Source organism: Gorilla gorilla, chromosome 18 (assembly GCF_029281585.2).
Source record: "Gorilla gorilla gorilla isolate KB3781 chromosome 18, NHGRI_mGorGor1-v2.1_pri, whole genome shotgun sequence".
Lineage (NCBI taxonomy): Eukaryota > Metazoa > Chordata > Mammalia > Primates > Hominidae > Gorilla > Gorilla gorilla.
Genome location: NC_073242.2, coordinates 89,190,865 through 89,199,058, shown reverse-complemented (window position 1 = coordinate 89,199,058; position 8,194 = coordinate 89,190,865). Strand labels below are relative to the sequence as shown.

Here is an 8,194-nt window from a genome sequence, read left to right as displayed (position 1 = left end):
AAAATTAGCCAGCATCCTACACTTTCCTTGCAAGCAGAGACTAGCTTTGAAATTATTTAAGAAGGCTGACAGATGCTTCAAAATTATCCAACCTGTTTTAAGTAGAGAAAAATAGATAACACATTCCATTTTTTTCACTTCTACATTTAAATGTTTAAAGCTCATTCTAAAATTGACTACAAAATATCTACCTTTGAATATTGAGCTATTTATTGCAAAATGCCATACTAGCACATATGGTTTATAGCAAGTAGCCTTTTCTTCTACCCAAAAGAACAGAGGTGAAGTGGACTAGATTCAAAGTGACAATCTTCATGATTTCTATATATGTTCTTATGCTTGACAGCTTCTCAGATAATATTATGCCATAGGAAAGTTTTCAGTTATCAGGCCTATATGATTTATCTAAGAGCTGAAAAATATGTAGGCAGAAAAAAATATGGGAATGTTTACCTATCAAAATAATAGATTACTTTTTTTCCATGTATTCAGAAGAGATGAGTGACTTTGAGTCTCATTAGATTGACAACTTCTTTTGCAACATTTCATGGTGAACTATTGTGTTTCTCTTTAAAGACTGAAAAAATGTTTCCAAATCTTCAGGAACAGAAAACTAAATATGACATAGATTGTTTTCCATGCTGCTACCAACAAACATTTCATGCTTTGTGCTCCCCTAAAGTCATGCCCAATCATGTTTTAGACAGGTTTCTGGGAAAACCACACTAAAGCCTAGCTCTATTACCAGATACTGTAGTCCCTAAGGAGAGGCCAGTGGCAGGACACTACATATTGCATTGTTTGTGTAAGGTTGAAATACATATTATAAAACATCTGGGTAGACTTTTGAAAAAGTCATGGTCATCATTTTCCAAAGCCTCCAAAGACAAGATGTCAGCCATGATGATTAAAATTCCGTTTAAATCATAAATGTTTGTTGGATTTTTAAAATACTTTTAATTCATAATGTGGCACATTCTAAGGGAATTTTAAAAACTTTCTATATACAAGGTGATGTGGTTTGGCCATGTCCTCACCCTAATCTCATTTTGAACTCCCACCTGCTGTGGGAGTGACCCAGGGCAAGTTTTTTCCATGCTGTTATCATGATAGTTAGTAAGCCTCACCAGATTTGATGCTTTTATAAACAGGAGTTTGCCAGCACAAGCTCTCTCTCTTTGCCTGCTGACATCCATGTAGGATGTGACTTGCTCCTCCTTGCCTTCGACTGTGATTGTGAGGCCTCCCCAAGCATGTGGAACTGTGAGTCCAATTAAAACTTTTTCTTTTGTAAATTGCCCAGTCTCGAGTATGTCTTTATCAGCAGCATAAAAACAAACTAATACAGTAAATTGATACTAGTGGAGTGGGGCACTGCTGAAATGATACCCAAAAATCTGAAAGTGACTTTGGAACTGGGTAACAGGCAGAGGTTGGAACAGTTTGGAGGGCTCAGAGGAAGATAGGAAAATTTGGGAAAGTTTGGAACTCCCTAGAGACTTGTTGAATGGTTTTGAGCAAAATGCTGAAAATGATATGGACAAAGAATTTCAGGCTAAGGTGGTCTGAGAGAGAGATGAGGAACTTATTGGGAACTGGAGCAAAGGTGACTCTTGTTATGTTTTAGCAAAGAGACTGGAGGCATTTTGCCCCTGCCCTAGAGATTTGTGGAACTTTGAACTTCAGAGAGATGATTTAGGGTATCTGGCAGAAGAAATTTCTAAGCAGCAAAACATTCAAGAGGTGACTTGGGTGCTGTTAAAGGCATTTTATTTATTTATTTATTTATGTATTTATTTGAGACGGAGTCTCACTCTGTTGCCAAGGCTGGAGTGCAGTGGCACAATCTCGGCTCACTGCAAGCTCCGCCTCCCGGTTTTATGCCATTCTCCTGCCTCTGCCTCCCAAGTAGCTGGGACTACAGGCACCCGCCACCATGCCTGGTTAATTTTTTTTGTATTTTAATAGAGACGAGGTTTCACCGTGTTAGCCAGGATGATCTCGATCTCCTCACCTCGTGATCTGCCCGCCTCGGCCTCCCAAAGTGCTGGGATTACAGGCGTGAGCCACCATAAGCCACCGCGCCCCGACGGCATTCAGTTTTAAAAGGAACACAGAGCACAGAAGTTTGGAAAATTTGCAGCCTCACAGTATAATAGAAAAGAAAATCCCATTTTCTGAAGAGAAATTCAAGCTGGCTGCAGAAATTTGCATAAGTAACGAGGAGCCCAATGTTAATCCCCAAGACAATGGGGAAAATGTCTTCACGGCAGGTCAGAGGTCTTCACAGCAGCCCCTCCCATCACACGCCCAGAGGCCTAGGAAGAAAAATGGTTTCGTGGGCCCAGTCCAAGGTCCCCGTGCTGGGACTTGGTGTTCTGCATCCCAGCCTCTCCAGCCTTGACTAAAAGGGGCTGAGGTACAGCTCAGGACATGGCTTCAGAGGATGGAAGCCCCAAGCATTGGTAGCTTTCACATGGTGTTGAGCCTCAGAGTGCACAGAAGTCAAGAACTGAGATGTGGGAACCTCCACCTAAATTTCAGGAGATGTATGGAAATGCCTAGATGCTCAGGCAGGAAATTTGCTCTAGGGACAGGGTCCTCATGGAGAACCCCTGCTAGGGCAGTGCAGGAGAGAAATGTGGGGTGGTGCTCCCACACAGAGTCCCTACTGGGGCACCACCTAGCGAAGCTGTGAGAAGACCACTGTCAGGCCTCTGAGCCCAAGCCAAGCCATCGCATCCCCTGTGACTTGCACGTATACGCCCAGATGGCCGGAAGTAACTGAAGAATCACAAAAGAAGTGAAAAGGCCCTGCCCTGCCTTAACTGATGACATTCCGCCATTGTGATTTGTTCCTGCCCCACCTTAACTGAGTGATTAACCCGGTGAATTTCCTTCTCCTGGCTCAGAAGCTCCCCCACTGAGCACCTTGTGATCCCTGCCCCTGCCCACCAGAGAACAAACCCCCTTTGATTGTAATTTTCCATTACCTTCCCAAATCCTGTAAAACAGCCCCACCCCTATCTCCCTTTGCTGACTCTCTTTTCGGACTCAGCCCGCCTGCACCCAGGTGAAATAAACAGCCATGTTGCTCACACAAAGCCTGTTTGGTGGTCTCTTCACACGGACGCGCATGAAAACCACTGTCCTCCAGATCCCAGAATGGTAGATCTACTGACAGCTTGCACCGTGCTCCTGGAAAAGCCTTAGACACTCAACATGAGCCCACGAAGGCAGCCAGGAGGGAGGCTGTACCCTGCAAAGCCACAGGGGTGGAGCTGCCCAAGACTGTGGGAACCCACCTCTTGCATCAGTTTGAACTGAATATGAGACGTGGAGTCAAAGGAGATAATTTTGGAGCTTTAAGATTGACTGCCTCACTGGATTTCGGACTTGCATAAGGCCTATAGCTCCTTTGTTTTGGCCAATTTCTCCTGTTTGGAATGACTATATTTACCCAATGCCTGTAGTGTCTAGGAAGTAACTAACTTGCTTTTGATTTTACAGGCTCATAGGCAGAAGGGACTTGCCTTCTCTCAGATGAGACTTTGGACTGTATACTTTTGAGTTAATGCTGAAATAAGTTAAGGCTTTTGGGGGACTGTTGGGAAGGCAAGATTGGTTTTGAAATGTGAGACCATGAGATTTGGGAGGGTCCAGGAGAAGAATGTTATGGTTTGGCTGTGTCTCCACCCTAATCTCATTCTTGAATTCCCCTCTTGTGTTGTGGGAGGGACCCAATGGGAGGTAATTGAATCATGGGGGCGTGCATGTGTTTTCTCTGCTGTCCTCACTATAGTGAATAAGTCTCACGAGATCTGATGGTTTTATAAAGAGGAGTTCCCCTGCACAAGCTCTCTCTTTGCCTGCCGCCATTTGCATAGGATGTGACTTGCTCTTCCTTGCCTTCCACCATGATTGTGAGGCCTCCTCAGCCACATGGAACTGTAAGTCCAATTAAACCTCTTTCTTTTGTAAATTGCTTAGTCTCAGTCTCAGGTATTTTCATGCGCGTCCGTGTGAAGAGACCCCCAAACAGGCTTTGTGTGAGCAACATGGCTGTTTATTTCACCTGGGTGCAGGCGGGCTGAGTCCGAAAAGAGAGTCAGCAAAGGGAGATAGGGGTGGGGCCGTTTTATAGGATTTGGGTAGGTAAAGGAAAATTACAGTCAAAGGGGGTTTGTTCTCTGGCGGGCAGGAGTGGGGGTCGCAAGGTGCCCAGTGGGGGTGCTTTTTGAGCCAGGATGAGCTAGGAAAAGGACTTTCACAAGGTAATGTCATCACTTAAGGCAAGGACTGGCCATTTTCACTTCTTTTGTGGTGGAATGTCATCAGTTAAGGTGGGGCAGGGCATATTCACTTCTTTTGTGATTCTTCAGTTACTTCAGGCCATCTGGGCATATAGGTGCAAGTCACAGGGGATGCAATGGCTTGGCTTGGGCTCAGAGGCCTGACATTCCTGCCTTCTTATATTAATAAGAAAAATAAAACAAAATAGTGTTGAAGTGTTGGGGCAGCAAAAATTTTTGAGGGGTGATATGGAGAGAGAATGGGCGATGTTTCTCAGGGCTGCTTCAAGCGGGATTAGGGGCGGCGTGGGAACCTAGAGTGGGAGAGATTAAGCTGAAGGGAGGTCTTGTGGTAAGGGGTGATACTGTGGGGATGTTAGAAGAAACATTTGTCGTATAGAATGATTGGTGATGGCCTGGATATGGTTTTGGATGAATTGAGAAACTAAATGGAATAACAGAAGGAGAAAAACAGGTATAAAAGGTCTAAGAATTGGGACGACTCAGGATATCTGATTAGAGAGTGCCTAAGGAGATTCAGCATAGTCCTGCCAGCAAAGATTATTTATTTACTTCAAGAGTTAACAGTGGCAGTTTGGGGATAGCACCAGGAGATATCAGCTGTGATGGCTTGGAAAAACAGTGTAAACCGGCAGTGTAAACAAGAGCAGGGCATGTATGAGTAGTTGAGAACAGTGAATAGGAGTATGACTAGACAGAAGATAGTAGGGAAGACAAGTGTTTTTGGGGCACAGTCTAAGTTGGTCTGGTGTCTGGAATGAGACTGGGGCCTAATAAAAAGGAGCGTCTATACAGGAGCTTAAGTGGGCTGTACCCTGTAGCATTCCGAGGACAGGCCTGAATTCTGAGAAGGGAAAGTGGTAAAAGTATTGTCCAGTCCTTTTTAAGTTGGCGGCTGAGCTTGGTGAGGTGTGTTTTTAAAAGACCTTTAGTCCATTCTACTTTTCTTGAAGATGGAGGACCATAAGGGATATAAAGGTTTCACTGAATACTAAGAGCCTGAAAAACTGCTTGGCTGATTTGACTAATAAAGGCTCATCTGTTATCAGACTGTATTGAGGTGGGAAGGCTAAACTGAGGAATTATGTCTAACAGAACGGAAGAAATGACTGCGGTGGCCCTCTCAGACCCTGTAGGAAAGGCCTGTACCTATCCAGTGAAAGTGTCTACCTAGACTAAGAGGTATTTTAGTTATCTGACTCAGGGCATGTGGAGTAAAGCTAATTTGCCAGTCCTGGGTGGGGCAAATCCTCGAGCTTGATGTGTAGGGAAGGGAGGGGCCTGAATAATCCCTGAGGAGTAGTAGAATAGCATAATGGAACACGGAGAAGTTATTTCCTTGAGGATAGATTTCCACGATGGAAAGGAAATGAGAGGTTCTAAGAGGCGGGCTAGTGGCTTGTACTATAGCATAACCTGCCTTTGCTGGTGTGTGGCGATTACGCCTGGTGGAACTGCCATCAATAAATCAAGCGTGATCAGGGTGAGGAACAGGAAAGAAGGAAATTTGGGGAAATGGGGTGAATGTCTGGTGGATCAGAGAGATACAGTCATGGGGGTTAGGTGTGGTATCGGGAATAATGTGGGAGGTCGGATTGAAGTCTGGGCCGGGAACAAGGGTAATTGTGGGAGACTCAACAAAGAGTGAGTATAGCTGAAGGAGCCGGGAAGCAGAAAGTATATGCACCAGGTATGAGGAAGAAAATAGATTTTGGAAGTTATGAGAACTGTAGAGAGTGAGTTGAGCACAGTTTGTGATTTTGAGGGCCTCTCAAAGTATTAAAGCAGCGGCAGCCGCTGCACGCAGACATGAGGGCTAGGCTAAAACAGTAAGGTCAAGTTGTTTGGACAGAAAGGCTACAGGGTATTGTCCTGGCTCTTGTGTAAGAATTCTGACCATGCTAACCATGCCTAGGAAGGAAAGGAGTTGTTGTTTTGTAGAAGGTGCTTGGGTTTGAGAGATCAGTCAGACACGATTGGCAGGGTGAGCACGTGTGTTTTTATGAGAATTATGCCAAGATAGGTAACAGATGAGGAAGAAATTTGGGGCTTGATTGAAGTAATGGGGGCTGTCTGTGAAGCTTTGCGGCAGTACAGCCTAGGTAATTTGCTGAGCTTGATGGGTGTCAGGGTCAGTCCAAGTGAAAGCGAAGAGAGGCTGGGATTAAGGGTGCAAAGGAATAGTAAAGAAAGCATGTTTGAGATCTAGAACAGAATAATGGGTTGTAGAGGCAGGTATTGAGGATAGGAGAGTATATGGGTTTGGCACCATGGGGTGGATAGGCAAAACAATTTGGTTGATAAGGCGCAGATCCTGAACTAAATTGTAAGGCTTGTCTGGTTTTAGGACAGGTAAAATGGGGGAATTGTAAGGAGAGTTTATAGGTTTTAAAAGGCCATGCTGTTGCAGGCGAGTGATAACACGCTTTAATCTTTTTAAAGCATGCTGCAGGATGGGATATTGGTATTGAGTGGGGTAAGGGTGATTAGGTTTTAATGAGATGGTAAGGGGTGCATGATCGGTCGCCAAGGAGGGAGTAGAGGTATCTTATACTTGTGGGTTAAGGTCGGGGGATACAAGAGGAGGACGCAAAGGAGGCTTTGGATTGGGAAGAAGGGCAGCAATGAGATACAGCTGTAGTCCAGGAATAGTCAGGGAAGCAGATAATTTAGTTAAAGTGTCTCAGCCTAATAAGGGAACTGGGCAGGTGGGGATAACTAAAAAGGAGTGCTTAAAAGAGTATTGTCTAAGTTAGCACCAGAGTTGGGGAGTTTTAAGAGGTTTAGAAGCCTGGCCATAAATACCCACAACAGTTATGGAGGCAAGGGAAACAGGCCCTTGAAAAGAAGGTAATGTGGAGTGGGTAGCCTCCGTATTGATTAAGAAGGGGACAGGCTTACCTTCCACTGTGAGAGTTACCCGAAGCTCGGCGTCCGTGATGGTCTGGGGGCTTCCGAGGCAATCGGGCAGTGTCAGTCTTCAGCCGTTAAGCCGAGAAGATCTGGGAAGGATTCAGAGAGCCTTGGGCCAGAGTTCCAGGGGCTCTGGGAGTGGCTGCCAGGTGAGTTGAACAGTCCGATTTTCAGTGGGGTCCCACACAGATGGGACGCGGCTCAGGAGGAATCCCAGGCTGCGGGCATTCCTTGGCCCAGTGGCCAGATTTCTGGCACGTGTAGCAAGCTCCTATGGGAGGAGGTTCTGGAGGAATGCCTGGCCGCTGCGGTTCAGGAGTTTGGAAGTTCTTGTGTGCTGGAGATGTGGCTGGGGTTTCTCTCACAGTGGAGGCAAGGAATTGCAACTTTTTTCTGTTATTGTACACCTTAAAGGTGAGGTTAATTAAATCCTGTTGTGGGGTTTGAGGGCTGGAATTTAATTTTTGGAGTTTTATTTAATGTCGGGAGCAGATTGGGTAATAAAATGTATTCTGAGAATAAGACTGCCTTTTGACCTTTTAGGGTCTAGGGCTGTAAAGTGTCTCAGGGTTGCTGCCAAACAAGTCATGAACTGGGCTGGATTTTTATATTTGATGAAAAAGAGCCTAAATGCTTCTGATTTGGGATAAAGAAAAAGGAGCATTAACCTTGACTATGCCTTTAGCTCCAGCCACCTTTTTAAGAGTAAATTGCTGGGCAGGAGGGGGAGGGCTAGTCATGGAACGAAACTGTAAGCCGGACCAGGTGTGAGGAGGGGAGGTGATAAAAAGATTATAGGGTGGAGGAGCAGAGGCTGAGGAAGAATTGGGACCTAGCTCGGCCTGGCGAGGAGCAGCCTGGGGAGGAGGGGAGAGGTCAGATGGGTCTGTAGAAAAGGAAGATTAGAAAGACTCAGGGACACTTGGGGTTGGTACTGAGGGGACAGGCGGGAGGGAAAGGAGGAGGAT

General features: G+C 45.5%; 1 long non-coding RNA gene across 1 annotated transcript in view; it reads left to right on the top strand.

Moving 5' to 3' along the window:
• Positions 1-3,871: 3,871 nt before the first annotated feature.
• Positions 3,872-8,194, top strand: part of LOC129527439 (uncharacterized) — a 118,840-nt gene continuing 114,517 nt past the window's right edge. The window contains exon 1 of the long non-coding RNA XR_008672414.2: positions 3,872-3,950. This is a non-coding gene — a long non-coding RNA (uncharacterized lncRNA). The remainder of the gene's footprint in view (positions 3,951-8,194) is intronic.